This window comes from Xenopus laevis, chromosome 8L (genome assembly GCF_017654675.1).
Source record: "Xenopus laevis strain J_2021 chromosome 8L, Xenopus_laevis_v10.1, whole genome shotgun sequence".
NCBI lineage: Eukaryota > Metazoa > Chordata > Amphibia > Anura > Pipidae > Xenopus > Xenopus laevis.
Window position 1 is genome coordinate 122,114,894 of NC_054385.1, and position 26,438 is coordinate 122,141,331.

Genomic DNA, 26,438 nt, shown 5'->3' on the forward strand with positions numbered 1-26,438 from the left:
TGCTGTGAGGATAGGGAGGGGGTGATATCACTCCAATTTGCAGTACAGCAGTAAAGAGTGACTGAAGTTTATCAGAGCACAAGTCACATGACTGGGGGCAGCTGAGAAACTGACAATATGTCTAGCCCCATGTCAGATTTCAAAATTAAATATAAAAAAAACATGTTTGCTCGTTTGCCAAATGGATTTCAGTGCAGAATTCTGCTGGAGCAGCACTATTAACTTTTGCATTTTTAAAAAAACATGTTTTCCCATGACAGTATCCCTTTAAAGTAAACAAATTAGTACAATAAAAAGTACCCAAAAAGGTGTTTGAACACGTGCACCCCACACCAGATCATGTTGGAACACCAAGTCCAGAAAAATGTGTTTGTTTGTTTTGGAGCACCCCACTTCACTTTCAGACTTCCAAAGTAGGGCTGAATGGGCATGTGAAGGATAAATAACAGATAAGTAACAGGGAATGAAATAAAAATATGTATATTGCTTTAAACCGTTATGTGACCAGCAAATATTCAATTATCAATGTGCTCACTCCTAATGTGCGTCTACTCACAGACTCCCCAATTCATGCATTTAATTCGAACTCTCTACCATTCCATATCAATTCCTTCATCAGAGGCTAAATAGTGTCTGCAAATCCCTGTTCATGTTTGATGTATACAAACTCTTTACATCTACAGTGGTCAGCAGTCTCTCATCGTCTCATTATATCCCATCCATTATCTTCAGCACTTGGGTAGAATCCTGAAGACATGAAGGCAATTTTTTTAACATATGGTTGTAATTTCATATAAAAAAAAATGTGAAAGGTTACTGGTTAATGAAAGAATGTCTGAAATAATGGTTCTTCCAGGTGTTTCCACTAAATTCTTGTGAATTTTAGGGATACAATATTTTATTTCTAAATATTGTTTCTCTATTTGTGTTAAAACACCAACTCTAGCTGCTTCCGCTATCTTTGTGTCTAATTTATTTTTAAAATCATTTAGTGGGTTCTTTTGTAATTCTTTGTAAATTCAGTTATCCTTATCTCATATTACTACTCCCCTCCCCTTGTCTGCTGGTGTAATTGCAATATCTGAAATTGTCTCCAGTCTTCTCAAAGCTTCTATTTCTTTCCTTTTAAAATTTAGAAATCCCTTCTTTTTCTCTGTGACCCTCCTCCTGATTATGTACTAAGGAGAATTTAATCTTTTTTTTATCTTTTAGTTGTGGGAAAATTAGATTTTGTTTTTTAATTTATATTTTTTTTAAATCATAAACAAGATTTACAGTTGCTTTGTCCATATTATTGCATATATTGCATATATTGCTGTAAAGCCATTTTTTACGAAAAAAAAGTTAATTACATATCCTGCCTACTGTAAAAGATGGGAACGGCAGTAACCAAGAAACAAATGCAGTATCAAACTGTTTTTCTCTTTTAGTTGTGGGAATATTGGATCTTTTTAAAAATGTCTATTTCTATTTCATAAAACCATGAACAAGATTAATGGGCAGATTTAACAAGGGTCGCAGTGAAAATTCAAATTTTCAACTTTCAATTTTGAATTGTTTTATGACCAAAATTGTCAAATTCGGGAATTGTTAAAATTTGATTTGAGTTTTGTTTAGAAACTTTAAGAACTCAAATTCGAATATTCGCCACCTAAAACCTGCCGACATTCGAAACGAGTTTGTAAAACTGAAATGTAGTTTTCGGGTCAATCCAATTCACCTGTGTTTAAAAAATGTAAATTAAATAAGAAATTTAAATTTAAAAAAACTCCCATGAACTCGAAATTCGACCCTTGATCTGCCTCTTAGAGTTGCTTTGTCCATAGTCCATATATTACTGTAAAGCCACTTACATATCGAAAAAAAGTTGTTAATGACATATTGTGCTTAATGTAAAAGATGGAAACGCCAGTAATCAGAAGAAGAAAAGAAAAACAAAACAAAGAAACAAAAGTAGTATCAAACAGTTTTCCCCTTACTCATTATTTCTTATACAGACTTCATTCTTTAAAAAATACTTCTTTATTCATATTACATGCGTGTTTGAAGAATTCATAACTTTTTAATGAGGAACTGCATGGTGGTTTATGAATTCTCCGAGTTTGCATCCTCGCATTCCACTTGGTCTGAATTACTCTTATGATGTGATTTGCTATACCCAATAGTGCTGTAACTGTTTTCAATTGCTGTTATTTAATATTGATGTAGAGAAGTGATGAAACTGGCCATGAAAACTGATAGTTTTATAATAATGAATGGTGAGCACTGGATTTAATTGTACTTTACACTAATTGCAGTGTGTATAGAGATTGCCATGTCAGCTCTGTAAGATGAATATCGAATATAAAGCTGACCAAATAATGATGAAATAAATAATGATTGGTGTTAGCTTGATTGGTGGGTGGGGTTTGTTGCTTTTTTAGACACCTTTGGTGATTTGTGTTTTGTAGTGTATATAAATACACTAAAAAACACAAGTGGAAGGAGTTTGTATTTTATCACGGCTGCTGTGAAGTTTCTGATGTTGTGTACACAACATCAGGTGATATTATCTTTGTAAGCATTGTTTTGAGTCTTTCATCATACACTTTATTAAGGACCTTGTAATGCATATTCAGCATAGACTGCTTTAGTGTGATATCCAGGGCCAGAACTAGGGGTAGGCAGAAAAGCTACGTGCCTAGGGTGCAACTGTTGAGGGCCACTGGGCATATACCTCTTCTCTTCTCCACCCATATGAGGCCATTTTGCATGTGAGGGATTCTCTATACTCATATGGGGAGTGGGGTAATCGCAACCTGATTTAGATAATAGTATGATACAGGTCATAGTCATATCATGGGGTAAATCAGGGGAATTTATCATACTCGTATGTGCCTGTGTAAGACGGAGGGTAGCTTTTGTTGTGGATGCCAAAAATCAACCTTGTTTGTTTCAGTCAATAAAACGTTATGCTGTTTTAGTTTAGTTTTGTTGGCTGATGTCTTTTATATGCATTGGTTGCCTTCCACTATACTCATTTGAAATGATGAGGGTTTTTTTTTTTAACATTTAGCAATATATGATAGGATAGCCAAAATCATATGGCAATGTTAACAAGGTAGTTGTTATCTTCCTTATATTGTTTCACAATATATTGTTCCATGTGTCTACGAGACTGTTTCTTAATCTTTGTGAATGAACCAGAAATTTGGACATACGCCATTCATAGGGTAGTCTTGTTAATTTGTATGGGGTGTGGTCCGAGATTAATATAGCTTGTCATGCCAACTCTTCATTGTTGGGATAGGGTATATTGGTTCATCAATGCATGATCAATTCTATTTATGTGTGAGTGATATGTAGGCTTGGGGGCGAATTTGACCCTTTTCATTTTACCAAAAATTTGCAGACGGCAAAATGTTTTGACACACAGCTAATTTTTTTTGAGGCGTATCATTTTTTTTTTTACGTGAGACAACATACAAGTCTATGGGCGTCATTTCTGTGGCGAATCAAGGCGAAACAATATGTGAAAATATGTGTTTTCGTGTTCTAGTGGGTGGCTTATCAAGCTTTTTTTTAAAAAAAAATAAACATAAAATTTTAGAGACTTTTGAGATTCGGGTTAAAATGTCTGCAGATATAGATTTTTAGTTCTTTGGCTGAAAAACAAAAGATCATACATTTGTCAAAATCTGAAAATGTCATTATTATGAAGTAGTGGTACGCATGCTATTTGTTTATCAAGTTTTTAACTTACAGTGAAATATAGGAGATCAAACATTTGTCAAATTCTGAAAATGTCATTTTTATGAAGTACTGGTACGCATGCTATTTGTTTATCAAGTTTTTAAAGTGTTATATATTTATGTTGTTTTTATTCTATTTACACTTTGAGGAGCCTATATGTGACATCATTTTAATATGTATTAACAAGTGTATAATTTTATTGACAGTAATTTTTCCTTGAATCCTTTGTTGTAAAAAATGGCTCTGCTGTTTTGAACACTTACTGATCCGGCCCATTGTTCGATGGCCAATCACTAGTGGGACTAGATGTCCTTCTAAACATGTTTCTCCAACCTTTCAGTTCCCAAGGCCCACTGGAATGTAGGGCCCTAAGCTAAGAACCCCTTTCTGCAGGCTCCTCAGCGCAGTTCTGTGCTGCGTCACTGTCGGAAAAGAGATGTCTTTTTTGTCCAAAGTCAAATTTACTTGCTGTTAGTTAGCCATACACTGCCAGATCCACTTGTTATGGTGAGGTCCATCAATGAGTGGATCTGGAAATGATTTGGTCACCCATATGCAGGTCCATATCAGGTGGATCTGATCATTGGCCCTGACACCAAAGATGGGATCAAGCATTGGAATCTACAGAGGCTTGTCAGATGAGGACTACATCAACGTGTTAACGCTGTCCTCATTCCATAGGAGATCCTGTCAACTATTTTTTTTTACAGGCATATGGGCTTTTATTTTCACCCGATTAAGTGCATTAAATATCCAACTCCGAGTTGCACTGCAAGTTCAACTTATTTACCTTGAAAATATATAGAGACACATTTCACCCCCATTTTACTTAAACTTAAAAATCAGGGGATGTAATATGGGGTTTCTACTGTACATAAAATACCACTTGTTTGATTTTGATTCCTTTTAGGCAAGTGGTGCAATATTTGCCTTACATTTTTAAAGTAGCTTTGCACAAGTCTCTGTAACACCATTTCTTCCAGTTGTTTAATAATTGCCATCAGGAAGTTCATCAAAGCTTTTTCTTTACAAAAAAGCATCAATATTTAAGGTGACCAACGTATAAAAATGGGGGTATTTTAGATACTATTATGGATTGCTGTTTTCTACTGTGTGAAAAAATGTAAGTATCGGTTTTATTTTTAAATAAAGGAAAAATATCCAAATGCAGTGCATTTATTTTGACTCTTAGCACAACGGCTCAAGAACTCAAACTGTAAATTGAATGTGTATAATTTACAAAACACAAGTACACCCAGTTTTAGCATCAGTAAGCGCAAACTGTGCTCTCCATTTTGTTCCAGATCAGGTGAAAAGTTCAAACTGAAGATCTCAGGGGCACAAGGAAGCCATATATTTAAAACCGGCTAAGTAAGTGCTTTCTTATCCCTGGTACTTTCCTGTTCTAATATACGTGCAAGCTAGTTCCAGGAATTCCCACATGATTCCCGCCTCCAGTCTTTCTTGTATGCGATGTTGAAGAGAGAGCCAGACTAATATTTGGTCTTTGCTAAGCACCCTCTGTAGCCTACCCCTGATTTTTGCATGTTTAGTACGTTTGGTGTATATTCACTGATTGGGTAGAGGAGATGGGTCAGACCCTCTGTCACGGCCGGCACCCAATACCAGAACAAATGCCAAGGACCCTGGTCTCGGCTCGGCTTCACCAGTAGTGTGACCACCTTTGGGCTTCGGGAGGAGCCCTCAGCTTAATTGGGTGCTACCTGGACTTAACGAGGGGTACAAGGCGAGGAGTTCTGGCAGGCAAAGGGGCACGACCGGATAGCAAGAGTCTTTGGGTAGAAGGTCAAGGACAAGGCGTCTGGTGGAAACGGTACAGACTTGATCAGGACAGGCAGATAACAGAATCGTCAGGCAGGCAAGGGGTCAAAACCAGATAATCAGACAGACTGGATAAGGCAGAAGGATGGTTAGACAGGCTGGGTCGAGACAGGCGGATATCAGAATCGTCAGGCAGGCAAGGGTCAAACCAGGTTGTCAATCAAAGGGTTAAGCAGGAATCGTTGTCGTAGGCAAGCAAGGGTCAGAATACAGAATGCAGAGTAGTCAGGAACAGGCAGGGTCAAACACGGATAATCAGTCAGGATAGCAAATTCAGGAACAGGTAGCAAAAAGCTCAGGAAACCTCAGGATATGATCCTATAACGGGCACTGGCTACAGGTCTGAATGGGCCTTAAATAGGGATCCAATTGGCTCCAAAACGTGCACAATTTCGCGCCATTGCGCGCTGGCGCAATCACACCAGCGCGCCTGCGCCTTTAAGAGGTGCACCCTAGGAAACAAAGATGGCGCCAGCAAGGCAGGATAGGAGCGGCGCAGCGGGCGTCTACGCCAAGGACGCGGCATGGTCCCCGCTGCCCACTAGACCACCAGGGTAAGTTTCTTAGACCCTCCTCCTCAGGACAATTGTTGGTTTTACGAGCAAATGTCCACCAAATGGGAGTTTAAAAATATGTGCAGAATTTATGGCCTTTGCAGTGCATTCATTTGCCTTCCAACATGCAAATACAATTAAGGATAATTACAGATAGGAAAAAAAGAGTGTTCTGTGCTGGTTTTGGCTCTTTTGGGGTTAATAAACCGTTTGTCGCTGGCAACTTCATACAGTTCTTGCATAATAATGTAACTAGGGAATACAAATGCTTGTAGGACAAACAATAATGTGTGTCAGCTGTAACTTAGCTTTACTTTTGTAGATATATTATATCAATGATCACTCAGCAGCACAATAAACTAAATTTGTGTTGGCGTCAGTAAGGCAACCAACAGTCTAGCAGACGCCAATAAATAACATGCTGACAGGGACATTTTAAAGGAGACAACAATAATTTAGTCTTCATTTGATACTTTCTAAATTAGATATAAACATTGAAAAATGAATACTGTATATAATTACATACTTTTACTTTATTATCCCTAGCTTTTGTGCAGATTCTGCCTCGTGTCAGCCTCCATCTTTTATTGACTGGCTGAACACAGCAGTGCTACCATCCTCCTAAATTTGCTGACATAATCTAATATTAATATAGCCACCAGAATGCAAGGCTTACAACCAAGAAGCAATTTCTAGCATCAGCAGTTAGAAATAAATTGTACTTGTGTAATAGAATTTTGTCCCTCAAATGTCTGCTTTGGTCGACTCCAAGAGAACATTTGTCACCACAAGTGATGGGCGGATTTGTCCCGTTTCGCTTCACCACGAATGGTCAGGAGACAGCGATTTTGATGCCAGTGACAATTCAAAGTTGGCTTCTAAATGGGCGCCTGCATAGGAACTGTTGCCAGCGTTTAATTTTGACACTGACGTTGAAAACGTCACTGCAAATTCGCAAATGTATTTGCCAGTGGTGAAATGGGCAAATTCGCCGTGAATTTGTGCCTGGCGAATAAATTTGCCCGTCACTAGTCACCACAGACTCTAGCCACCTAAATATGGGCCTCTCTCACTTCTAGGGTTAATTAACCCTCGATATTCGACTGCCGAATTGAAATCCTTCGACTTCAAATATCAAAGTCGAAGGATTTAGCGCTATTCCTACGATCGAAGGATTTTAATCCATCGATCGAAGGATATTCCTTCGATCAGAAAATTGTTAGGAAGCCTATGGGGGACCTTCCCCATAGGCTAACATTGGCCTCGGTAGGTTTTAGGTGGCGAACTGGGGGGTCGAAGAATTTTTTAAAGACACAGTGCTTCGACTATCGAATGGTCGAATAGTCGAACGATTTTTATTTCGAATCATTCTATTCGAAGTCGAAGGTCGTAGTCGAAGGTCGAAGTAGCCCATTCAATGGTGAAGTAGCCAAAAAAAACATTCGAAATTCGAACTATTTTTCCTCTATTCCTTCACTCGAGCTACGTAAATGGGCCCCTTACTTTATAGGGGAACATGAACATTTGTCATTGGGTAACCTAAACTGTACCAGACTTGGATTGTTCTTGTAACTTCAACTTTTTTTTTTTTTTTAAACAGACTGAATAAGCAATATGTGCCATGAAGGACTAACGACATAATTCGATGCTTCAGTAAATCTCTGTGTAATACAATTATATGGCCCCCGTGAAGAAGTGGATTCATGTTTTGCCTGTGCAACTGAACTGACATTTTTAAAAATAATTCCTATTAGTAGGTCTATCAGAAATATTAATTGAATCAATTACAGGTATGGGATCTGGTTTTCAGGAAACCCGTTATCCAGAAAGCTCAAAATTATGGAAAGGACATCTCCCAAAGACTCGATTTCATCCAAATAATCAAAAATTTTAAAAACGATTTCCTTTTTCTCTGTAATAATAAAACAGTTGTACTTGATCCTAACTAAGATATAATTAATCCTTATTGGAAGCAAAACCAGCCTATTGGGTTTATTTAACGTTTCTTGTAGACTTAAGGTATGAAGATCCAAATTAGGGAAAGATCCTTTATCCGAAAAACCCCAGGAGGTCCTGAGCAATATGGATAACCGGTCCCATACCTGTATTCACCGCTGTCCTTTTCCATTACTATTATTATACATCCCCCCAATAATCCAATGATAAGTTTAATTCTACATCAGTCACAACCCTTTCCAATCCCTCTATATAAAGTACAGAGTCTGCTGTGTCTATGATTAAAAACACAGGGACATCTGAACTTTTCATATAAGAAGGAATAGATTTCACACTGTAAAGACAGTTCATTTACATTTAGCTGTTTAATGGTTACGGGGTTGTTGTAGTTCAGCTAGATAATTGGGCCTGCATATTGAATAGCCTTAACTGAATAGTTTGTTTTTCTCAGGTTTCCTAGGCTCCTCTGGGGAGTGCGTGCTAGTAACCAGTGTGTCACAAAGGAAAACTCTGCAAAAAACCCTTCTCCATCTTTAGTTTACTGCTCTGTCTATAGATACCACTTGTGTATAATAGTGATCATCATCATTTATTATATAGCGCTAACAAGTTACGCAGTGCTTTATCTTATTTATAACAAACAGGGAATAAATGGAGGATAACAAACAAGGGTTACAGATACAATAGGATTAGAGGGCCCTACAAATTAGAGTTTACAAAGTAAAGTTTTGGGTACAATTGAGACATTTGAATTTTAGAAACAATTTGTGATTTATGATACAGCAATGATTGATTAATTAAGGTACATTGAATAAGCTTCTTGAAACAGTTGGGTCTTTAAGAGCGCTTGAAAGTTTGGAAAGAAGGAGAAAGTCTGACAGCTTGTGGCAGAGAGTTCCAGAGAAAAGCAGACGCCTGAGAGAAGTCTTGTAGATGAGAATGGGCAGAAGCGATCAGAGGAGAAGCGAGGCGAAGATCAGAAGCAGAGCGTAGGTTTCGTGAAGGAGAGTATTTGGAGATCAGAGATGAAATATAGGGAGGGGCTTCATTATTAAGGGCCTTGAATGTGAGTGTAAGTAATTTGAATTTGATTCTAGAAGAGATTGGGAGCCAGTGAAGGGACATACATATGGGAGCAGCTGATGTTGAGCGGCGAGATGGATGAATGAGTCTAGCGGCCGCATTTAGAACAGATTGCAGGTGTGAAAGGTGATTTTGTTGGAATACCTGCCAGGAGTAGGTTGCAGTAATCAAGGTGGGAGATGATGAGAGACTGAATCAGTGTTTTAGTTGATTCTGAACTGAGATAGGGTCGTATTTGGGCAATGTTGCGCAGTTGAATACGGCAAGATTTTGCAAGTGTTTGAATGTGTGGTGAAAAAGACAGATGAGAGTCTAAGATGACTCCTAGGCAGCGTGCCTGTGTGGTGGAATGAAAGGTGGTGTTGTTTACGGTGAGTGATAGCTGAGGGACAGGGGAAGATCTTGGAGGAAATATAATGAGTTCTGTTTTTGAAAGGTTCAGTTTCAGGTGGCGCTGTCACATCCAGGAGGAGACAGCAGAGAGACAGTCTGTAACTTGGGAAAGGACAGAAGGAGAGAGATCAGGAGTAGACAAGTAGAGTTGGGAGTCATCAGCATAAAGGTGATACTGAAGTCTAAATGACTGAATATGTTTTCCTAGCCAAGTAGTATAGAACAGTAGAGGGCCTAGAACAGAACCCTGAGTAACTCTGACAGAGAGTGGGAAAGTAGTAGAAGTAGAGTTAGAGAAGGCAACTTTAAAGGAACGGTCAGACAGATAAGATGTAAACCATGAAAGAGCAGTGTCACGAATGCCAGCTGAGTGTAGAATGTCTAGGAGGAGTGTGTGGTCAACTGTGTCAAAGGCTGCAGAGAGATCTAGAAGGATTAGTATGAAATAGTGACTTTGCCAATAGAAGATCATTGATTACTTTGGTGAGTGCAGTTTCAGTTGAGTGTGATGGGCGGAAGCCAGATTGGAGGGGGTCGAGGAGGGAGTTGTGAGTGAGATGCTGGATCAGGTGTTTGTAAACAAGCCTTTCCAGTAATTTGGACATGAATGAAAGAAGGGAAACCGGGGTGTTTTTTTGAGGATAGGAGTGATTAGTGCTTGTTTGTATAAAGATGGAAAAGTACCAGTAGAGAGTGAAAGGTTAAATAGATGGGTAAGTGCACGTCAACAAACATTTGGGCTACACCCGACCTTAACCAACTCACACCCAATCCAAACTTTGCTGGAACCTCCATTTATAGACCAGTGCCCATCTCTGGTGGCACGAATGAAGCCAGGGTGAGTCAGGCCTATAAATGAAGGTTGCCAGAAGCAAAAGCCAGCAGAGTAAGACCGCGGGTGGGGAAAGCAGAAGAAGAGCTCAACCCGAAACTGCCAGCAACCCGCAAAATATTTTTCAAATTCAAATTGTTGGTCCTCAAAGGAGAAAGTGTCAATCACTGGTGGGGGGGGGCAAATGTTAGGTACCCCCAAATGATTGCGACTTTTCTTCTTCTTTAATTCTGTTTTAATCCATTATATTTGTTCCTCAGTTATCATGATGTGTTGAAAGGCAATACCAAACATGAGCTCATCTCAAATATTTACTCTTGGTATTTACTTTTCCTTTCCCACGCTGGTTATGTCCAGGATGCAGGATATTTGTGGATTTATCGGATGACAGTGATACTTTTTCTCCCACATCAACATCTCACTCACATGTGCCTCACATGCTACAGGTATGGGACCTGTTATCCAGAATGCTTGCGACTTGGGGTTTTCTGGATAAAGGGTCTTTCTGTAATTGGGATACCCATACCTTCAGTCTATTAAGAAATCATTTAAACTTTAAATAAACCGAAAAGATTCTTTTTCCGCCAATATGGATTCATGGAGCTTAGTTATCATCAATTTTAAGGTACTATTTTAATATTGCAGAAAAAAAGGAAATCATTTAAAAAAAATTAATTATTTGATTAAAACTGAATCTATGGGAAATGGCTTTTCTGGATAACGAGTTGCAATACCTGTACCCTATTGCCCGACCAACTATGTATATCTTATGCAACCCCTATATTGGCTGCAGTGGTTTATTCTCTTGCCTGTTATATGCCTTCAGCTATTTAACTATTCCAGTTTGGGGAGGGGGGGCAAAGAGGAGCAGCCATTGCTCTAGCAAAAGGCCAATCAGTGTAATTTCACTTGGTATAGTAGCCTTACACCTTATTGATAAGATGCTAGCATTTAATACAGACCCTAGTTGCTTGAGGTTGAGAATTTAAGCACACAAAATTGAATTAGATGGCTAATTAGTTATCAGAGAGAATGAATGTGTAAATGTACTAAAGAGTTTCTAGACTGCAAGTTGTTAAGCTAGCAATTGGAACTTGGAACCCCAGGAGGACTAGGTAAAAATAGTTTTCCTGTTAGGCAAACAAGATTAGAGAGAATAACAATTCCCAATGGAGTACAGGGAGAAGTGTAGCAAGCAACAGGCAAATACATTGAGAGCAACTGAGGTGGGTTTCAGAATGGCGGGTGCATTGTGGTGAGGTGCTTGGCCAAGGAGTATTGCCTTGGGTGCTTAAACTACTTGGCCAGATGGCAGCCCTAGTTGCATATCCTCAATAATACACAAACTCAGGGTGTTGCCTGGGGATTCCAATGTACTCCCATGTCCTGGTCCAGGATTATGCAGAACTGCATGAAAAGAGAAATGGAGCTGATTGGGAGTAAAAACACTTGTACCTTTGGGTAAGTTAGGTTTTGGGTGCAATTAATAGACAATGACTCACAGACCTGTAGCTGTAGGTGACCGGGTGGGGGGGGGGTTAAATCAGGGTGGCATGTCTGGGTGGACACCAACCCTACTTCACCAGTCACAACAGTCCCAGTGGTGGTACAGGGGGAGGGATTTGTCAGGACAGGCACTAATGTGGTTTAGGTACGGGAACAGGCACCTCTGCATGAGGGTAATCAGTTAAAACTATAAGATAGGGTATGATTCTTCTTTAATTGTTCTGGGTACACCAATTTTCAATATCCATTAAGCCCAAACTGTAAAGTGAGTCCATGAATACCTTAGGGCAAGGGTCCCCAAAATTTTTAACCCGTGAGCTTCATTCAAATTTAAAAAAGAGTTGGAGACCAACACAAAAATGAAAAAAAGTTCCTAGGGTGCAAAAAAAAAAAGGATATGATTGCCTATTTGGTGGCCCCTATGTGGACTGGTAGCCTACAAGAGGTTCTTTTGGCAGTGCACCTGGTTTTTATGCAACCAAAACTTGCCTGGAATTGAAAAATAAGTCCCTGCTTTGAGGCCACTGGGAGCAATATCCAAAGGGTTGGTGAGTGACATTTTGCTCCTGAGCCACTGGTTGGGGATCACTGTCTTAGAGACTGTCCTATCCTATTGCAATTACATGTCCAGACAATGCAGAAACAAGGCAATGCACTTGGATCAAAACATGCTGAAACAAAAACTATAGAGCAGGACTGTGCTCATTCACTGTGTTTCTCCAGTACATCAAGCAGCCCACCTGGAAAATAGATGCCCCAGCTAAGAAGAGCCACCATAGGTAAGACGTACATTAATTATTGCAATGTGGGTCCCATACTGACCAGTGGAACTGAGATACATATTATTTTAAGAGTGTGGAGCTGTAGATTTCAGCATTGTCATAAGCAGGTGTTCAAGCTTTGCAACTCAGGGAGTCACCCATGGGGCATTGTGCAAAATGCAAATAACACTTTTCTGAACTTTGCATGTATTTCCATACATGATAAATCAGCCCTTATGTTTGCACAACCCAGCATGGGTGTGTGCAAGCATAGTATCACGTACGCCTATATTAAATATTTAACACAAACAGAAATGGGATAAGGCTTGTTAAAGATGCAAATGGAAAGCAAATATGTGCAGGGGTGTCACACAACTTCCTATCACTCTCTATATTGGCAAGTAACTGAAATAATGGAGCATTATTTATATAAAAAAAACCATGACCATACTCCCATACCTGATTTAACCTTATTTATTATTAAAAAAGCTTGATTTAATCAGTTTGGGTAAAAACTAGAGATGGGCGAATTTCTCCCGTTTTGCTTTACAGAAAAATTCACAAATCATCCACAAAATTCAAGAAAAATTTGCGAAAAATCGTGAAACCTGAAAGTTCACAAAAAAATCCTGAAATTCGAACAATTTCATGAAAAAATCGTGCAATTCGAACGTTTTCACAAAAAAACCGTGCAATTAGAACGTTTTCACAATAAAACCGTGAAGTTCAAACGTTTTCACGAAAAAAATCGTGAAAATCGGAAATTGACGGAGTAACGTGGAAATTCGCCTCGAATTCATGCCAGGTGGATTTATTCGCCCATCACTAGTAAAAACTCGATAAAATCAAGAGAAACCCAGAATCGTGCGATTTTATGGAGGTTTTTTTCTGGATCGCTCGATTTTTTTTCAGGCCCTTTCCCGAAAAGTATAACAGAGTAAAACTGCAAAAACAAACTTAATTTGCAAGATTTAAAGGCAAAGTACACCCACCAAATTTTTTTTACAGTTCATCCACTGGGCCATCAAATCAAGATACAATTATAGATCAGCGCCACAGGCTATAGAAAAAAATCAAATAACAGAACCTAGCGCAATATTGTTAATATTCAGTGCAGTCACCCAAGTGTTATAGCACTAATCCGTGTGTGACTTGAACCATAGAAATTCTATGCACAGATTTTTCTTGTGTGTTCTAGAGTGCTATTGTGATTTCTACAAAGTGCTATCGCCAAAATAATATTAAAATTATAATTAAGACAAACAAAGTGTTTTGAGTGCTTGCTTCAAAAGGTAAAATGAATTAAAATAAGGTGCAATCGTGTTTTCTTTAATCAGTAAAACTCAGCATGTGGCTTCTCACTCTCTGGTGGGATTGGCAATTTACAAGATTTCTGATTTCAAAACAGAATATCAATATCAACTCCAAGGTATTCGTTTTTCTGTAGAGACATTAAAAAGCAGGGACAGCACCCATAGTGTAATTTGCCTTTATTTTCTAAAGGTTTTAAAACTTATTGTACTTACACAAGTCACACTTTCCGAGCACATATCAAACAATCCAGTCTTATAGTGCAGATCATGGAGATGAACCTTTGCAATACAAAGAGATGGGTTCTGCTAGTTTTGTCCCGAAAAGCCAGACCAGATTAGTTCTGAGTTCAGTAAATAACCCCATAAAAAATCAACAGACACATAAAAAAAAGCGGTGGCAGAGCTCCCAGGAAGGTATAAAAAGTTTAATAGCAACATAAAAAGAGTTGGCAGCAGTCTGATTAGAGGAGAAATGAGGTTTGTTAGGGATACAGCATTAGTGCCAACAAGGTTTTTCATTAGTCACGTAACCTGGCACAGTTGTATATAAATGTTATGAATGCAGGATATTGGTGGAGCCTGCAATCTGTATATATGGCTTTCTGGATAAATATATTCTCAGGTGCCATTCGTTTTTAATGCCTATTAACTGTGGGCAGAACAGTTCTCACATATTGTTGGTGCTTAATTGAAAATATATGACTTTTGTTGGATTTGACATGAGTTTGTTACTTGGTAGGCTATTGGAGTTTAAAGGAGAATAAAACCCCCCTAATGTGAAAAGCCCCTTCCTCTACCCTTATAGTGTCCTCACCCTGCTTCTGCCCCCCATAGTGCTTTAGTGAAAAATGTGCTCCTAATTGTGAAACTCGCAGTGCAGATTAGCGCAGCGGAGCTCAATGGTGCCATCTTCTGCATCTTTCCTTTTCTTTGGATCCTCTTCCTTACTTTCAGCCATTTACCAAGTTTCCGGCTCATACGCAGTTGACGCGAACACCAGCCTGCCACCGGACTGCACATGCGCCAAATATCTCTGTGTCGGAATACCCTTCTGGAAGAAAACCAAATGGAAAAACCTATGGAAGTAGTAGAAGGGGCTTTTCATATTAGGGGGGTTCTGTTCTCTTTTAAAGGGCATATAAAAAATCTAAAATAGAATAAGGCTAGAAATGCTGTATTTTGTATACTAAATATAAACATGAACTTACTGCACCACCAGCCTAATCAAACAAATAATTTATGCTTTCAAAGTTGGCTACAGGGGGTCACCATCTTGTAACTTTGTTAAACATCTTTGCAAGACTAATACTGTGCACATGCTCAGTGTGGTCTGGGCTGCTTAGGGATCGTCATAAACAAAGCTGCTTGAGTTCTTCATGGCTGGGAAGTAAGGGGGGCTCCCCCTGCTGTTCATAAGTAGGATTGTTTCCCTGCTCAGCAGTTAGGGACCGTCTGACAATTCCTATCCACAGCAGTAAATGAAGGGAGAATTTCACTGCATACAGTCAGGTTTCTTATAAAAACTGTACACATTTTTTAATTAAAGTATATTGGAGATAGGTTTCTTTTTCATTAAAGGGATCCTGTCATCGGAAAACATGTTTTTTTCAAAACGCATCAGTTATTAGTGCTACTCCTGCAGAATTCTGCACTGAAATCCATTTCTCAAAAGAGCAAACAGATTTTTTATATTCAATTTTGAATCTGACATGGGGCTAGACATTTTGTCAATTTCCCAGCTGCCCCAGGTCATGTGACTTGTGCCTGCACTTTAGGAGAGAAATGCTTTCTGGCAGGCTGCTGTTTTTCCTTCTCAATGTAACTGAATGTGTCTCAGTGGGACATGGGTTTTTACTATTGAGTGTTGTTCTTAGATCTACCAGGCAGCTGTTATCTTGTGTTAGGGAGCTCTTATCTGGTTACCTTCCCATTGTTCTTTTGTTTGGCTGCTGGGGGGAAAGGGAGGGGGGTGATATCACTCCAACTTGCAGTAAAGCAGTAAAGAGTGATTGAAATTTATCAGAGCACAAGTCACATGACTTGGGGCAGCTGGCAAATTGACAATATGTCTTGCCCCATGTCAGATTTCAAAATTGAATATAAAAAAATCTGTTTGCTCTTTTGAGAAATGGATTTCAGTGCAGAATTCTGCTGGAGCAGCACTATTAACTGATTCATTTTGAAATTTTTTTCCCATGACAGTATCCCTTTAAAGAAAGTAAAAATGGGATCTTATTTTGTTGCCTTTACATGCCCGTTAATGGCATTCATTATGAATATTTTAAATTAGAGATGCACTGAATCCAGGATGCATGTGCAGTGAATAAGCAGAAAAGAAGATGGGGAGCTACTGGGGCATCTTTGGAGACACAGATCTTTACTGCTAAAGGGCTGTGGTTGCCTTGGGCTGGTACAGAAGAACAAAACAAAATGTACAACATTTTTAGCTACTTAGTTAAGCTTTAGTTCTCCTTTAACAATGGGGTACCAATATTTAATGTATTTTTTTATCTGGGGCCTGTGCTCCTCTTTGCACCAGCCATAGAAAAAGTGTCTAAGCTCTGCACCCTCATTTACCTTCCATATGATTAGCTTAGGCCTAGGGATATGCACATAAAAACTCTATCTCTCTATATATATTTATGATAAAAGATCAGCACTTTAAGATACTTTCCAGTCTGATGTGCTTCTTTTTTAATTGAACCAAGCCATTGTGCATTTGATGTTTCCATCCATGTTGGGATCTCATAAGATATATTGTGCATGTGAAAATGTAAATAAGATGGGTGATAAATAACCGAGGAAGGCATACCTTGAGATCCTCATAAACACACATTAACATGGGCACTGCCCCAAATGTGTTAGGTCGGCCAGTGTAGCTCATATAATTCACAGATATGGGGACGTGTGCCCAAATACTGGCACAAAATCACTTCTGGTGAGGCATTGACTATAATTCTCATTTCTATCTGGGCTGGTTAAGCAAGAAAATAATATGAATTAATGTATTACAATATGTTATGTTTAATTTTACTCTGCAGGGGGCTATTGTGTTTCTAGCTCATTGCAAATTCTTCATTGTAACCTTCCACTCTTTATGGATAATGACAACGTTGCCATCTAGTGGTCACATTTAATTGGAAGACTGTGTATGTATCATCACTGTTCCTTTTTTTACTGACATATGATTAATAAAGTATTACACCCTGCAGGTGCACAGCATCGTGGTTTTATTAAAAGAAACACATGAAATTGAAAAATATCTCCTTGCTGAACCTTGTTCTTTATATTCCTGGTTTTGTCTGTTCACCGATTAAATTATAAGTTATAAATTATAAGTGCAGAAACTTTCAAAACTTCATATATAAATATCCGGGTGTAATAATAATAATAATTTAGGATACAGAACAGTAGAAGGCAGTAGAGTGCAACACATCATTAGAATTATCATCTAATTCAGATGATAAAACTATTTGTATATAGTATATTTGTATATATTCTACATTAGGGAAGACATTATCCGCTATATAAATTGCACATATTTAATTATTATAGCTCAGCCTTTTTCCCTGCCAACACAAAAGCAGTTTTTCCTTGAATTGAGGAAATCATTTCCCCCGGAGCTGCTGTTTTTCTCCCTAATTATCCTACAGAAGGGATTTCAGTCCATATATCCATAATGCTGCCATAGCAATCACAATCACTATCCTATAGAGATTAATTAGCAGATCTGAAAGCTAGAGATTATTCTCACCTTGTATTGTCAGTAGAGTCTAATATTTTTAATAAGGAATGTAAATCTCTTTTTTTTTTTTTTGCATTGGTTACATTAAAGTGCTTTTGTGGTTCTGAAAGGGAATATCAGGATATAATTATATAGGAACTGGTCCGGCTATCCACCGTTTGGAGCACCAAGCCTAAAACATTCAATTGTTTTTAATGATGTACATGTTAGAGGATGGGCAGGGGGGGAGTCACTTGGGGGTTTCGTACACGGGGGTAATCAGCAGGTCTTGAAATGAGTGTAGAAACTTGTGTCAATTCAGACATCATGGAAGGCAGGGTACAAAGTGGCAAACATTCTGATGTTTTACAGGGTGAAATGAGCAAGGTAAATGCTCTGGCTGCAGCTTAGAACAGCATGAATCTAACCTTAACCCCCTTCTTCTGAACTATAAGTAATGGCACAAACATAAGAAAACATCTCCAGTGATAAATAAACTGTGGGAAAGTTTAAAAACCTTATCTGTAAATGAACCTTAAATAACCTTCCTGGCAGCTGGCGTAACAACTCTGGGCTTGGCCCCAAGTGAAATATCTTTAAAGGAGCCCGGTGTTGACTGCAGGGAGCAGAAGAAGATCAAAAAGAAAGTCGGGACATTTCAGTGACAATCCGGGACTGCGGGCTGAGCTGTCAAAATCAGGACTGTCCCGTAGAAAACGGGACAGTTCGGAGGTATGGATTACAGGCCAGCAACGCTGGTTGCTTTATTACTGTGCCTCTCTGCCATGCACTATCCGCGGTCATGGGGGGCTTGTGGAAATGGGGGCCCAGTCAGCTTCCACCTGCTATGGCAGATATGCATGAACGGGGGCGGGAGAGGAAGTTGACACCAAGATCCACCCCCCCCTTTTCCCCAAGTCCTCAATGACCGCGGGTTCTGCTTCCTCTTTAGTTATGCCATTGCTTCCTGGTACATGTACTATATAATACAAAAAAGCAGATTGTGTAAGGCAGAGAAGCACAGTAATAAAGCAACCGGCATTGCTGGCCTGCAGTCCATACCTCCCAACTGTCCCATTTTCTGCGGGACAGTTCTGATTTTGACAGCTCAGCTCCCACTCCCAGGATTTCTTACTGAAAGGTCCTGACTTTCTCTTTGATCTCCTGCACTGACGCCAGAAAAATATTCAATGTTTTTGAAACTTAATTAAAATAAGAGGTGTTTTGGCAGAGAGCCCAGAACAGTCAGCAACTGCACTTACATTTGTATACATTTGTAACAATTTCAGATAAGCAAAGAAACAAATGTAACTATTTAAGATAAGCAGGTCTCTTGGGAGAACTGTGACTTGCAGCTTAAAGGGCAATTCACTTTCATTAGCAAAACTGTTATAACACATAAAACATTGCTCTTAAACTACCAGAAATGTTTTCAAACTTTCATAACCTGCCAAATTTTTAAAAATTTAAATGGTAATCTGGGAGTGTGGCCAGCCAAAAAATGGGCGTGCCAAAAATGTCAACGCACTGAGAGCAGCACAGGTTTTTCTACTTCTTGTTGTTTTTCAAATGTTAGGGGATATGCAGTACTGGGGTCTTGAGTCTTGAACCAGGACATTACCTGTGTAGAGTTTGTGTTTATGTGGGATCCCCCACAGACCACAAACTTTTGGTTGTTTAAACTGTTACCCTTTTATGTGCCTTTGGCGCTATTTAACCCACAATATATGTGTCATTATACTGTGATCCATGGCCAGTACCAGTTTACCTGTGGGGGCAGAGTGAACTCTTCCTGGTTTTCATATTGCTCTGCCCACACTGCTTAAACAGTACCTGTGTAAAGCTTATTACTTATAGGCCGTTAAAGTGGTACATTTTTGACCATACTAGACAATACTTCCCCATGTCTTTAAGTTGACAGTTATATACATGCCTTTTTTCATCTGAGAGATCCTGTAGTATTTCTTAGGGTTAAGTTCCCCTATTGTCTGAAAATCCAACATGGTTGGAAATCCCCAGGTGTGGTCAGCTAAGTGTTGGACCTAAATTGGATATTGATATTGAAGACTTCTCTGAGACGCTGTTGATGCTTGTACTAGTTCTGTGAGCCCTCGGCTAGTGTTCTGTCTGAGGAAAGGGTATTGTCAGTACCAGCTCTGTGTGAGCCCTCTTGAGTGATCTGCCTGTGGGAGGGTTTTGAAAGGTTCCAGCATGTGTCCCCTGTGTGAGGACAGGTGTTGTCCATGTGCTGCTACATGGGAGCAACTACCTCTGTCCAACAGGAGAGGTATTTGGGCAGATAGTGCTACCTGGGAAAAGTTATGAGCTCTTGGGGGGAAAGGAAGCGTGATTCTCTGTATCCACCAGGAGTGGAGTGTGAAACTTTGCCTGGTAAGGACTGTGCCAAGGTTGGACTGTCACACGGTAAACAAAGGGGATTCAGGACCTGTGGATGGTAAGATATTAATGCTGTATATCCTATGGCATAGGGGGTGGCCAGGATGAGGTTACAACCTCTTTGTTATTTGCTATTGGGGGAAATCTGTCAGCAGTCTTGCTAATAATTTTTTATTCAGTATATTTTTTATACAAACCTACATTGTTGGGGTATAGTTTTCCTTTAAGCTTCCAATCAGTGATTGTGATATCTGTATCCAGTGTTCTCTCTTTCTCTCATGGGAAAATACCAGGGCTTGGAGAGGATAATATATCCTGCTGATAAACCTTTATCCTTCCATTCTGTCAGGTCTGCATTATGCACAAGACTAATCTATTCTGCAGCTGTAAGAGCATATTATATATTTTATGAATTTGCTGAGTAATTACAAGATTAAGGAACAATTCATCCAGACAAAATGGCGTCCCATTAGTGAGCACTCCTTTATAAAAGGGATACTATAAAAATAAGTTGTTTGTTCAGCCTTGAATATAATGGGTTTTTTTTAAAAGATTTTATTTTCAAGCTTGATACATCCATGAAAAAAACCCAGTATTAAAGGAGAAGGAAAGGTTAAAACTAAGAAAGCCTAATCAGAAAGGTCCATCTAAATATACCAGTAAACCCCCCAAGTAATGTTGCTCTGAGTCCCCTGTCAAAAGAAATACTGCATTTCTTTCCTTCTATTGTGTAAACATGGGCTTCTGTATCCGACTTCCTGCCTTCAGCTTAAACCTCATTGCCCTGGGCAAGAGCATGCTCAGTTTGCTCCTCTCCCCCCCCCACCCCTCCCTTTTCTACTGTAATCTGAGCCCAGACCAGGGAGAGACTCGGGCAGGAAGTGATGTCACACCACATTAATACTGCAGCTCCTGTTCTAAACAAACAGAGAGTTTCTAGAGCTTTTTACTCAGGTATGGTAAAACATTCTACAGAATAAATATAGCATTCTAGCTTGCACTATTGCAGCTAATCTATTGGCAATAAAATGCCTCCGTAGCTTTCCTTCCCCTTTAAACAGTTCAAATTTACACCAGTCTATCGTGTCCCTGCATATTCATCACTGCAGCAATACCTACTTAGACTGAAACAGGAAAAGATGGTACAAGCATTTTTAACCTTTTTAACAGAGGATAGCAGGTGTGATAGAGGGAAGGGTAACAGAAGGAAAAGAGGGGGGGGTAGGCCGAGGGCGATGCAACATAAGCAACTCAGTATATATATCTTGTAGCACATTAACCATTGTCCTGCACAGAGGCTGTGTCGAGTTCATCCAACCATCGGCCCCAGATCTTTCCAAACTGGTCCGGGCAACCTCTACTTAGGTATGTCAATTTGTATAGGGAAAGAGCTGCATTCCAACATTTTAAGGAGGGAGCTCTGGGTAACTTCCAGACTAGGGTAATCGCCTTCCTTGCATAAAAGTACAGCAACCTCAATAAAATACGTTGGTATTTGTCAAATGTAATGTTTTCAACCAAACCTAGAAGGCATGCCTCCGGTGTCCGCACACTCGGTATATTAAGAGTTTGTGTGACGTAGTTAACTACCTTGTCCCAAAATTTGATCAACTGCGGGCATGTCCAAAAGGTGTGGAGATAAGTGCCCGGATCTATCCCACATTTAAAGCCTATATTATCAGCTTTAAGTCCCATGGAGTGCAACCTCGCCGGAGTAAGGTAGGTTCTATGTATCATACGGTATTGTAATAGGATATCATTGCTACCTATTACTGAAGGCAGATAGGAATGCGTACTATCATCCCAGTCATCCATATCTAAGTGTGGTATGTCTTGTATCCATTTGGTATGGCATTGTGCATAGGGGTTGTCCCTTTGTTTATTAAGTGTGTTATAAATGCGAGACTCTAGCTTCCCCTGATTCGGTGACCTTAGAGTTTCCTCAACAAGGAGAGGGACAACTTGAGGGCGGTCGGAAATTGGCAAAGTGCTGCATGTCTTGAAAATATCTGTACCACATGTTTCTTGGAAGATTAAACTCAGTTGCCAGGTCCTCATATGATTTAAACCCCTGGTTTTCATAAAGCTGGCCAATGTATTTGATATTATATCTTGCCCAAAGTGCTGGGTCCGGTATTGTCAGAAAGTGTCTTAGTTTAGGATTGCACCATATAGGTGTGTAGGGGGAGACATCAATTTGACGTGTTTTGTCGTACCTAAGGGCTGTTTCCCAAATTGAAGGTAGCATCTTTAAAGTTGAGGGGGGACAACCCCTATGGGTAGTTCCCCGGAGTATAGTATTGGTGAGTGCCTCAACCGACCCGGCTGCTTCTGCCAAGATAGGGAAGGCAGCGTGCTCAGCTGATGGGTTAAGGCTCCATGCTACATACACTAGTTGAGCCGCCAGATAATACAACAGAAAATGCAGGCAAGCCAGACCTCCAAGTGTTTTAGGGGCTGTCAGTGTTTTGAGACTTATACGAGCTTGTTTGTTGCCCCATATAAACATGAAAAAGAAGATACTGGCACACAAAGCATTTACAGCAGGTAAACCTTGCTTTAATTCAAAAAGTGCGGAATGTGCAACGTTTCGGGGTCACGCGTGACCCCGAAACGTTGCACATTCCGCACTTTTTGAATTAAAGCAAGGTTTACCTGCTGTAAATGCTTTGTGTGCCAGTATCTTCTTTTTCCTGAATTGCTTGGGAGGCTGCCGTGTCCTCTCATACTGAGCACCAAGCTACAATCGCTAAGGACTGCCGTGGGTGTGCGAACGCTCTATCCTGTTTCAGTACCCATATAAACATGCACACAAGCGAGTCAAGTTTGGTAAAAAGATTTAGGGGCAAGGGAACTGGGGAATTATGGAAAAGATACAATAACTTGGGAAGAACCACCATTTTTAAGAGATTGATGCGTCCTAATAGATTAAGTGGGAGTCCCGACCAGTTGGTAAGGTTCACGGTCAGTTGCTGGACTACCGGGTCAATGTTAAGTTCCTTAAACTTGTACGGGTTTGGAGAAACCCAAATTCCCAAATATTTAAATGTCTCTACCCATTTCAAGTTTGCAGACATAGAGTGCAGGGAGGGCTGCTGTCCATTAATAGTCATGTAAGTAGATTTCTGCCAGTTGACCTGCAGCCCTGAAAATTCTCCAAACTGGTCAACTATCCTGAGGAGGGCCCCAAGCGATTGTTTAGCATCTGCTAGAAACACCAAGGCATAGTCTGCATATAGGTATATCCGCTCCTCCACCCCACCAAAGCGCATACCAGTGATGTGTGGGCTTGCACGTATCAAGGTTGCCAGAGGTTCTATAGCCAGCGCAAACAAATGTGGTGAGAGCGGGCACCCCTGCCTAGTACCTCTACCTAAGATAAAAGGGCTGGAGACTATCTTATTAGTTTGAATTCTAGCTGACGGATTAGCATATAACAGTTTAACCCAGTTTATAAATTTAGGACCAAAGCCCATGGCTGTCAACACGCCCCACAAAAAGTTCCACTCAACAGAATCAAATGCTTTCTTTATATCGAGGGAGACTATTACCCCTGGGTAGCCACCAAGTCGGGCCAAGTCAATATTGGTGAACAGCCTATGTATGTTGACATCAGTTGCTCGGCCTGGCATAAAACCAGACTGATCAAGATGTACTACAGAAGAGATTATTTTGGTGAGACTGTTGGCTAGCACTTTTGCCAAAATCTTAATGTCATTACAGAGGAGCGAGATAGGCCTATAGGCTGCACAGTCCAGCAGGTCGCCACCTTTTTTGGGTATCAGTACTATAAGTGCTTCCCTAAGGGACTGGGGCAGAATATCGACCTCCAGTGCAGATTCATATAAGCAAAGTAGTCTAGAGGCTATACTATCTATATTGAGCTTGTACCAATCTATCGGGATGCCGTCCAACCCTGGCGCCTTACCCGGAGGGAAGGATGAGATAGCATCCATAATTTTGGCAACTGATAATGGCACCTCCAGTGAGAGGCTTTCATGTGGAGTCAGGGTTTCCAAGGGAATGTTACTCAGAAAGTCACTTAGGGTTTGGTGCGTCATAGTAGTTGTGGATTGGTAGAGGTTATGGTAGTAGTGTACGAAGGCGTCGGTAATGCCTCTAGGGGTATCCCGCAGATCACCCAATGTAGACTGTATCTGCGTGATTGGGATGGGAGCAGTGGATTCCCTAAGCAGAAAGGCCAGCAGCTTGCCCGCTTTATTACCTTTTTCAAAAAGGAGGTGATTAGTGTATAATAACTTTTTTTCCATTTTGTCCACTAAGTGAAGGTAATACTGTCTGTGGGCCTGTGTGAATATAATGTTTAGTATCGTGTAAACTAGTGGAGTACTGGATAATTTCATGCAGTCTAAATGAAGTTACTTTTTAATCAAATATAAGGAGGTTTTCCTGCAAGGACTCCATGAATCTATTCATATCAGGAGATATATGTGGGTAGGGATGTGGTGCTATTTGTCTGCACATAAATGCCACTGGGACATGAACAGATCAGTCGCCCCATTGTTAAAGGGGTGGTTCACCTTTAAAGTAATGTTTAGTATGTTATAGAATGGCCAATTCTAAGCAACTTTTCATTTGGTATTCATTGTTTGTTTTTTTTACAGTTTATGTAATTATTTTCCATCAGTGCATGGTTGCTAGGGTAATTTGAACCCTAGTAACCAGATTGTTGCAATAACAGTGCAGAGCTGCTGAATAAAAAGCGAAATAACTCAAAATGAAAACCAATTGCAAATTGTCTCAGAATATGGCTCTCTACATCAGGAGTGCCCCTACTACTGCTACTTTTAGTGAAGATGTCCGATTATGATCTACATCCATTAAACCAGGAGTCCCCGAGCGCTGGGCCCAGTGCCGGGCCTTGGACATACCTGAGCTGGGCCGCCGAGCCCGCATTTGATGTGGCATGCGCCTTTGATGCAGGCATGCTGAATTTGATGCTGGCTCGTCTGAATCTGACGCGGCACGCCCGAAATTTATGCGGAACTGTCCAGACAGGGGCACGGAGACTGTGGACAGTTCCTATGTTCAGAAGCATAATGTTTTAAGTAATTGTAATACAGGTATGGAATCTATTATCCAGAAACCCATTATCCAGAAAGCTCCAAATTACAAAAAGGCCATCTCCCATGAACTCCAGATAATACAAATGTTTAAATATGATTTCCGCTTTTCTCTGTAGTACTCTCAAATACTCTGTTGTACTTGATCCCAACTAAGATATAATTAATCCTAATTAAAAGCAAATCGAGTTTATTTAATGTTTATATGATTTTCTTATAGACTTAAGGTATGGAGAGATTATGGAAAGATCCATTATCTGTAAAACCCCAGGTCCTGAGCATTCTGGATAACAGGTCCCATACCTGTAGTAGCTTTAATTCCACTGGTAAATAGGTTAGTACATTGGCTGAGTAATCCACTAGAATATCCACTTTGTTGATCCCCAGCATTCACTTACAAAGGTGCCTAATGGTTGTTATTGGAATCCAAGGACAGGTATAGGATCCCTTATCCGGAAACCCGATATCCAGAAAGCTCCGAATTACGGAATGGCTCCCATAGACTCCATTTTATCCAAATAATCCAAATTTTTAAAAATGATTTCCTTTTTCTCTGTAATAATAAAACAGTCGCTTGTACTTGATCCCAACTAAGATATACATAATTAATCCTTATTGGAAGCAAAACCAGCCTATTGGGTTTTTTAATGTTTACATGAAATTCTAGTAGACTTAAGGCATGAAGACCCAAATTACGGAAAGATCCATTATCCAGAAAACCCCAGGTCCCGAGCATTCTGGATAACAGGTCCCATACCTGTACTAGTGATGTGTGGGTCAACTAAAATCAAAGCAAACCCAACCCTAACCTGATCTGCAAACCCGACCCTAACCCGGCTCTCTCCTCTGTTTATATACCTGTGCCAGCCCCTGCTTTGATGTCAAGGAAGGGGGCGGAGAATGCTGGCGTAAGTTTAAAAAAAGGAGTGCGTGGAGTTGGAACTGAGGCAGTAGAAGGTCACCTGAGAACATTGTGTGTAAGAAGGCCTGAACCCAAACGACCACGTGTAAACATGCAGCTCCCGCAGCCTGCACATCACTACTGAGTACTGTAACCAACCAACAGTCTTTTGTATATGAATGTTGCAGTACATTACTCACTTTACCATTGACGTCTGTAATGATCCTATTTCCAAGTAATAAATCATTCACAGGTGGAAAATAACAAAGCTGCATGGATGATTAGCTTCCCAAAGAACAGATCATCTGCTAAATTCATATATAATGAAGTGGCCTCTGAAGGAAAGGGATTTTATTGGTC

At 40.0% G+C, this 26,438-nt stretch overlaps 1 protein-coding gene across 1 annotated transcript in view; it reads left to right on the top strand.

Moving 5' to 3' along the window:
* The window catches only part of XB5762037.L (uncharacterized XB5762037 L homeolog), a gene marked incomplete at its 5' end in the record, with an annotated part of 583,381 nt that overhangs the window by 506,534 nt on the left and 50,409 nt on the right, over window positions 1-26,438 (top strand).